Below are 9,512 nucleotides of genomic sequence, written 5' to 3' on the forward strand. Positions count from 1 at the left end.
ACCTAAAAATTATCTAATTTGTGGATAATTTATAAATAAGATTATGGAAATTTGAAGGTATTTTAAGATTTGAATTAATACACTTTTGTGGTACTTTATAAATGGAATTATGGGATCCTAGGATTTTAAGAATTTAGGAAAACTTAGAGATATTTTAAAAATCAATATTAAATCTAGGGATATTTTACTAATTTGCCATCGGGTTTGGGGAATTATATGCAAAACCAATCCCCAATTCTGGGCAAAAATATTTCCCCTGTCCCCATTTAAGGTTAGGGAAAAACCGCCCTGTTCAGGGCAAAGCGGGGCCCCGGTTTTATAGAAGAAATTGCCATCTTTAGTCTATATCAAGTGTGAACTACCATGACATACTTAGAAAACATTAGGAAATAGTAAAAGAATTAAAATGTACATGTATAGATAATGAAAATGATATAATTAAATCTCAATGATACTTAAAAATTATAAATTTTAAATATCATTTATGAAGTATTTTTCTCTTTCTTTTACCATTTTGGTTTATATAATAGGAAAAAATTCATGATGCCAAAAAGACATGATATCGGAAAGAGACTTTAACCAATCAAAACCCGTTGTGAATTTTTATGAAAAAAATATTATGTTTAAATCTAATTTAGGAGACATGAAAGTCTGAGTTAATGGTGTGGAAGTTATTACTTAGGAAATTAATAGGGCCCTATGCAATGCATCGAAAAATTAGAAAGTTGGATTAAATTTATTAATTGATAATTTGAAAGATATCAGGGATTTTTTTTTTTTTTTGCTGAGGTTAAAATAAAGGGAAGACTTAAAATTTGTTTCTCCATGGGGCTACACAACTAGGGGATCATCCCCAAACTCCTAAATGCCTCCGAACCCTAGTGCAAGTTGGATTTGATCCTAAGTCTTTGCTACAACCAACAGGAGACCTTACCAACCAACCAATTGACACTTTGCCGCCCAATCCATATCCATCTTTTAGGTCCGAACCGAATACGATGAGTTATGTATTTTTGGGGGTTTTCTCTCTTGTATACAGAGTCTTGGTCTTGTGAGATGTGAGACATTGGGTGTATTTGGGGCTTAGTAATTCTGTATTTCTTCTCCATTGCCAACTTTATAGTGGATTTCTGTTCCTCCTCCCATGGTCATAAGATATAAGCCGAACCACGTAAATCTATGTGTGTTCTTTGCACTTGTTTCTCTTTATCTCTACTTTTACTTTCCGGTTGGATGCCATTCAAATATGTTTTCTTGGTTTTTTTTTATCAATAACCACGGATTTCATTAACAAGGGAAAAAAGTTACAAGGAATAGGAGCTAAAAAATCTTAACTCCCCAAGGTATGGGAATACATCAGACTGAAAACCACAAGAACTTACAAATGAGCCCAGAACCCAGAATCCCTATTGACCTCTTGCCTAGCTAATCAACAAAGGAATTGGCATTTCTTTTAACCCAAGTACATTGGACTTCCATATCCTTGATCAACCATTTGAACTTTCTCTTCTCATTGTTGTAGCTCCACATCTTAGTAGTGTTTTCTTTTAACCAGTCCACTACAATCGTAGAATCTCCCTCTATAATCAGTTTCTTAGCATTAATTTCTTTGGCCCTTTGCACCCCTTCCAAGGCTGCTAACATCTCAGCCCTCAAGGAGTCTCCCACTGCAATTGGGACAAAGAACATAGCTATTACATGACCTCTCTCATCTCTTAGTACCCCCAATACCCGAAGGCCCTGGATTTCCCATGCTATTGCCATCAAAGTTTAATTTGATAAAACCAGGAGGTGGAGGGTTCCAATTGAGATTTGAAGTCTTCTTTCTTGAAACTGAGCTAGCAACTTCTTTCTAATTTTTTAACATATCATTTGTTGAAAATTCTGTGAACTCATTCATTGTCTTCAACCAATGTATTGCCCTTATATGAATCACTTCTACCATAGTTTCCAAACCTCTCTCATTTTCTGAAAAGATCATTGCATTTCTTTTTTCCCATATTGTCCAACAAATAGTAGCTCTCATGCATCTCCACATGATTCTTGGTCTTTTTGTTGAGCATTTAATAGAAGAAGAGGAAAACAAGCTTTGCACATTAGTTGGGGATATCCACCTGCACCCAAACAAAGAAGCAAATCAATCCAAAATATTTTTTGCCAAAACACCAGATGTTAGTAAGTGGTAACCAGACTCACCAGTAGCTTTACATAAAACACACCAATGTGGAGATAAACAACTATTGGTCTTTTTCTTTGAAGTAAATCACCTACTTTGATTCTTTCTAGGAAAGCTCCCCAACAGAAACTCCCAACCCATGGAGGTATAGGTTGACACCACACTTTCTTTACAGGGAATGACAAACCAATAGGAATTTCAGGTTGTATTAGGGCTTTAAAAAAGGAGGCACAAGTAAAGGATCTGATGGGAGACAAAGTTCAAATCCTACTATCTGTCTTTGTAGGCTCTAGAAAAATCCCATCAAGAATGGGCAAAAGAGTTAAAATATTATCCAGTTGCATGTCCCTAAGTGCTCTTCTCAAACCCAAGTTCCATCCAAACCCAGAATTTGAATTTGAGAAAACAAGGAAAGTGGCAATTGGTTCATTTTTTAAGGTGGAGATTGCAAATAAAACCGGAAATTGGTCTTTCAAAGGGGACTCCCCAACCCAAACATGTTTCCAAAACTTTATGAGATTACCTAAGTGCAAGTCATACCTGGTCCAAGGAGAGAAAAGAGGCAAAACAACTTGGATGGATTTCTAAGGTGATGTTCTTTTATCCATAGCCAGAATCCCAGAGTCCTTACCATTCTTTGCAAGCCCATGGATATTACAAATTATCTTAGCCCACGGTTTCCCCCTCTCTAATGAAAATCTCAACAACCATTTCCCTAGCAGAGCCAAATTCCTCTTCCTTAAATTCCGAATACCTAGCTCTCCATCTGGCTTACTCCTATACACCCTCTCCCATTTAACCCTATGATCCTTTTTTTCCTCCCCTAGCTCCCATAGGAAGTCCATCATTAGTTTTTCCAACTTGCTAGCCACCCCTACAGGCACCTTAAAAATTGAAAGGTAATAAATGGGCAGGTTAGCTAAAGTAGATCTAATTAAGGTGATTCTTCATCCAAGAGATAGGTAGTTTTTCTTTCAAGAAGCAAGTCTCTTTTCAAACCTCTCCACTACTGGAATCCAAAAACTTCCCTTTTGAGGATTATCTCCTAGGAAAAGACCAAGATAAATTAAAGGCCAACTCGATACTTCACAACCCAAAATATTTGCACACTCAAGGGTCTCACTTTCCCCCATATTCACACATACAACACAACTATTATCAAAATTTACTTTCAAATTCAACATTTGCTCAAATAGTTGTACTATAAGTTTCACATTCCTGATCCAATTCATGTCCCCCCCTCACAAAAAAGAATCGTATCATCTACAAATTGTAAATGTGTGAGTGGTATATTCTCCCTGCCAACTCTCTACCCCTTGATTAGCCCTCTAGAATCTGCCTTAGAGATCAGTCTCCCTAATACTTCCGTAACCAAGGTGAACAAGAAAGGAGAAAAGGGGTCTCCTTGTCTTATTCCCCTCAATGCTGGAAAGAAATCTACCACTGTTCCGTTCACCAAAATAGAGTAGTGGCAAGTCTGAATACACCCCAAAACCTTGTTGCACCATCTATCTCAGAACCCAAAATTGGTCATCACCTCCAGTAGAAAGGACCAGTCTACCAAATCATAATCTTTTTCCAGATCTAGTTTATAGACCACAACCTTCTTCCTAGATTTCTTAAAGTCCTCCACACTCTCATTTGCTATAAGAATTTGATTAGTTATCTGCCTTTCCCTCACAAAAGCTCCTTGGTGGTTTGAGATAATGGTATTAAGCACCTGTCTAATCCTAAGGGACAAAACCTTTGCAATGATCTTATATAGACTGTTGACTAGACTGATAGGTCTATAATCCCTTGGATGTGTTGCCTCTCTCTTCTTGGGAACCAAAGCAATAAATGGATAATTCAACCCCAGATTAATCACTTCCCTTCTGTGAAAATCTTCAAAGACCATCATTAACTCTTCTTTCAAGACCTCCCAACAATCTTGATGAAATACCAACGTAAAACCATCAGGGCCTGGAGCCTTTGATCTATCCATGAAGAATACTGCCTCCTTTATCTCCTCTACCTCAAATTTTCTCTCCAACCACTCTCTATCTTCTGAGCTTAGGCTTGGCCATTCTATCCCTTCAATCCATACCCTATTACCTAAGGGTTTTCTATAGATAGATCTAAAGTGGTTTACAAACTCTCTAGTAATCTCACCCTGATTAGATAAGTTTATCCCCTCCACTTCCAAACTTGAGATAAAGTTTTTTTCTTCTTCTCCCACTTGCCAACACATGATAGAATTTTGTATTCCTATCCCCCTCCTTCCACTTACACTTAGATTTCTATTTCTAACTGATTTCCTCCTTAATCAATTCATCCTCTAATTGTTTCTGCAAATTCCACATTTGTTCTTTATCCTTGTATGTAATATCTCCCCTCCCCTCCTTCACATCCAACTCTTCCAGTTGAGCAATCACAACTTACTTTCTTTCTTCCAACCTCCAAAATTCTAAGTTATTCCATTCCTTGATTTTACCTTTCAAGAATTATAACTTCTTATGGAACCTCATTCTTTTCCATTCAACTATAGGGTCACTCTCTTACCACCAATCCTTGATTTTATTAATAAAACCTGGGTGGAGTAGCCACATGTTCTCAAATCTGAACAGGGTAGGCCCTATGTTTCCCAATTCTTCCTCACCAATCATAATAGGCCAATGGTCTGAGGTTACTCTTGGAAGTGCTCTAGAAGTCAAGCTACTCCAATGTTCCTCCCAATCCAATAAAAAAAGAAACCTATCCAACTTAGAACAAATGGGAATCACTTGTAAGTTGGACCAAGTATAGCTACTACGGGCCAACGGAATTTCTTTGAGTTTAAAGATTTCTACAAATTGATTAAATTTCCTCATGCTCATAGTCACCATCTCTCTAGGATTATTTGTTTTTTCCGAAAACCTAATTACATTAAAATTGCCTCCTAAACACCAAGGTCCTTCCCACAATCCCCTTATATCCCCCAACTCTTCCCGGAGATTCCTCCTCTCTCTATAGTCATTAGGTCCATAAACATTTGTTAACACCCATTCAAAGCCATCCTCCACCTGCTTAAATTTCACCGAAACTGAAAATTGGCCTATCAACTCCTCCATTGCTATGCACACCTCATTCTTCCATAAAGTTATTAACCCCCCTACAGACCCTCACGAAGGTGAGATAGCCCAATTAACTCCCTAGCTCTCCAAATGCTCCTAGCCCACCTAGCATCAAAGTTTGCTCTCTTGGACTCCCGAAACATAATTACATTCGGGTTTATCTTTTTAATTGCTTCTTTAATTACTGCCCTCTTCCTAGCACTAGCCAACCCTCTAACATTCCAACTGACAATTTTCATTTTGCTCTCTTATTCATTTTCCCCCTCAGGCCCAAAGTCTCATTACTTAACCCCCTTCCTCCTATCCCCTTTGACACCTGCATTCTTATCCCCTCCAATGTCCCTCATCAATCTCTCAACCTCATTCAATTTTCTCTTCCTCACCTTACCCCCCTTCCTTGTTTGCAAAAAAAAATTGAGATCATTTGGATCCTTCAAATTGCACCCCAATTTCCCTACAAAGGCTGCCACAGTATCCTCACTGTTCACCTCCCTAACTTCTTGCTCTTCAGAGCCTCCTTCCTTATTTATTCCTTCACACCCTCCTACATCTATAATCTCATTTCCTACATTTAACTTACTTTCCCTCTCCTTCTATATATTATTTTCCCCAATCTCATCCACTAATCTCCTAAAAATTTTCCAAAGTCTTGCATTTGTTTCCTGACCCTTCTCTTCCCCTTCACCTTTTGCCCCAGCCTCACCACTTCTATTCCCCTCCTTTGCTTCCCCTTATCCATCACAGACTTCATCCTCTGGACTGGGAATGGGATCTGGCACAGCAAGCAAGAGACAATCATTAGTAACACAAAATGAATGGACACAAATACTTGAGTTTTGCTAAATCCGTGGAGGGTTACAGGGATTGAAAGAGGGATACATCACTCTTGTATTGGCTTGTGAGTGTGTTCTATTTCCTCGAGTTGGATCTGAGTTGGTAACTTTCCTTTCAGTTGTAAACCACAGGGATTACTTTCTGTTTCCTTATGTTTACTCCTTGCTGAAGTGTTCCTATTTTGCCACTGAGAAGCCTCATAACCTTCCTTACAGACATCCTGCCCAGCAAACTGGTTCGGCAAAGGAGGTTCTGGTTGTGAGAACAGATTTCCTTCCCCATGCATTTGTTTGTACTCTGCTAACTCACCAACATTGGTTCTGCTTCTTGCCTCTTCTGTAAAGAACCACTCTAGATTTAACGTGGCTTCCATTTCTTCTAACTGCCAAATCTTTTCCTTTACACTGTCTACACTGGTCGAGTCATCAGAATCATCTTCTTCGTCAACCCCCTCCACACTACAAGCCACCCAACCAAATTCCGCTACCCCCTTACATCCGCACTAGCTTGTGTACATCTTGGGAATCGCCGGCCTGAAGAGGACTGCACCGCACAGTGTGACTCCACATCTGTACACGCAACCCATTGCAAAGGCCGTCTGAAGCCAGTCTTTGATAGCTAATCAAAACCAACTCTAACAGTCTTCGATGGGGAAGAAGATAGATAGATTTTCTTGTCTATAGGCGTGCAACTCTTGCCCCTACCCACATGATCACTTAAGAGATCACGTGGGTAGGTCTTAACCCCCAACAGTGAACCTGGCCTATTCCGAGTTGGTTCCGAAACATCAGTTCGCGCCTTAAAATTGACCGACCCACCTCCTCTTTTGGCCACAGCAACGTAGGAGGCCCGGGCCCCTTTTGCTCCTACTAATTTGAAATTTTTTAAAATATTTGCCTTAAATAGATTACTTAAGGCTTGGTTTTCCTCTGCCAACTCTTCAGCTTCCCCCCAGAGGGACTTCTTTGTGCGCTCCTATTGCTCGCCACCGAATGTGCGCCACATGTGTACCAACCTGCCATGTTAGCATCTTTAACCTTGGAACTTCTTCCCCAAAGAGACGCTTCCACTTTCGAAACCAGCCAGACACGATACCATACCAACAACCTTATGTGAGCACTTCAACTGATCTAGGTAGCATTTCTGGTTTCACCCTTGCAATCTTGACCTTAGCAGCCAAGAAATCTTGAAGATTAATCTCCACCACAGCTCCTCCCAACAACCTCAGCATTTTCTCCATGTTTGGCTCGTTCCAAAGGTGAAACGGAAGACCAAACAGTTTGAGCGAGAAACTTCCAGTGGTATGTTCCATCTCATTACAGAGTGGCTTCCATTTTTGGAGCTAAAGTAGGCCCAGTTCAGACTCGAACATGGTGAAATCCACTCTCCTTCACCAACATCGATTATAGCCTTCCTATTAGAGAACAACTTCAAAGCTATATCGCTTCTGTCAGCTACCATTTGATTCGAGGGATTATGTTCACGAGAATCCTCCATGTTTGCATCTTGCACCTTTGTCAATCCACCAGCAACATGTAAGAGATATTGCTGTAACTTATCTACAATAGCCAACCAGCCCTGTCCGTCCTTCCCTTCCGGAAGACACACACCATCTGCCTCCTATTATCAAAGAGTTCAATGATACTAATGAACCAGCCTTTTCCATTTCTTCTTATCTTCACTTCATATCTCTTCCTATGAACTTCTAAGGCATTCCTCCATCCTTCTTTCCTGATAGAAAAGGTAACTTCATCGATAAAACCTTTCAACCACAACATTGCTGCATCAGTTAGGATTACTGCCGCCCTTCTATCTTCTCTGATTTTCAACAGATTTCTACCTCCAGCCCTTCCAAGATCGAACAAAATTTTCTTAACCTCGACCTTCAACTTGGTTTTCCACCTGTTCACCTTCTGGAACACTCCTACATTTCGGCCTCTCTCCATTTAGCTCCACCACCACGACAAAGGGCACCGAAGAGAAATTGCTCCCCAACTTGGAGGTTTGGATTACAACAACTTTCCAGGAAAAAAAATCATGAGGAAAGTTATTGAAATCAAATACACCAATCTGAATCCCCTAACCCTTTGATTTTATGTTTTCTTGGATTTTTCTCAACAGTTTACATCCAAAATCTACTGATCGATAACCGCTTTAACAGAATGGAAAATAGCTTTGATGAAATAGTTGCCTCTTTGAAAGAATTTCATAAAAACTTGAACAAGAAAATCATTGATGCCATGGAAAGAGTGCCCCTGAGCCAAGATGACATTCTCTTCGAGAAGGCTCCCAAGCCTATTGATGGTGACTTAAATGCCTCCCCTTCTTTCTGATATGATCAGTGCTCTCTTTTGGAACATTAGAGTTATAAGAAGCAAAAAATCTGTTCGTAGATTGACGAAGCTAATTCAATTGCACAACTTAACTTTTAGGCCCCGTTAGATTTTTGGTAAGTTACTTATCTGGGTAAGTGCACTTATTCGGGTAAGCCTTTCCTGGGAAACACTTACCCGGGTAAGTACATTTAGTCATGTTCTTTTATCTCCAATGCAAACAAGACAATGACCATTTTAGCCATAAAAATCCATTATTACAAGGGACATTTTTGTACCATTCATGTGTTCGCAACTTTCCCCTAGGTAAGTGATACCTAGGAAAATAAACTTTCCCTAGTCCCTACATAAATCTGAAAAAAGAACATGGGATTTTTGGTCAATGGCAATCAAAATCCCGTTGACCAACTTTCCCCCCTCTCAAAATCTAGAAAAAGAACACCCCCTTATACCATTTTAGATCCCATGATTGATGCAAGTTAGGTTTCTTCTGTCAAACGCCAGTTCATGGATCATAGCATGACCAATGGGAGTCATGCTACAAAGATTTGGCTTATGTGAAATTACAAATCCAAATAAGGGAAGTGTATTGTAGTTCTCAATTTTTAACGATTGAAGTATCCTCTTCTAGTTTGAATACTAATTGCTAGAGAAGGGATCTATGAGATTTTATCTCCTCTTTTGCATCTAATTGCAAGTGCCCTTGGCTTAATGGAGGCATTTTAATTTACACTATTATAAGTTGACCCTAATGAGCGCTTGATTAGAAGTGGTAACACAAGTAGAGTTAATGATTCCAAGGAGAATTTCGAAACATGATTGACTCAGCAAACATAATTGACGTGGGCTTCCATGGATCAAATTTTACCTAGACCAATGGATCATCTTGGGCCCGGCTAGATTGGAGTTTTGTAAACGTGGATTGGTTAGGTTCTTTTAATAATACAATGGTAAAACATCTAAACCATTCATGTTTAGATCACTCACCCTCGTTAGTTATTGATGTTGTCCAATCCAAGGTGTTCCGAACTAAGGATACATTTAGATAGTCTTACCAACTGAACGATGCTAAGGAGG

This window comes from Nelumbo nucifera, chromosome 7 (genome assembly GCF_055504915.1).
Source record: "Nelumbo nucifera cultivar China Antique chromosome 7, China Antique-T2T, whole genome shotgun sequence".
NCBI lineage: Eukaryota > Viridiplantae > Streptophyta > Magnoliopsida > Proteales > Nelumbonaceae > Nelumbo > Nelumbo nucifera.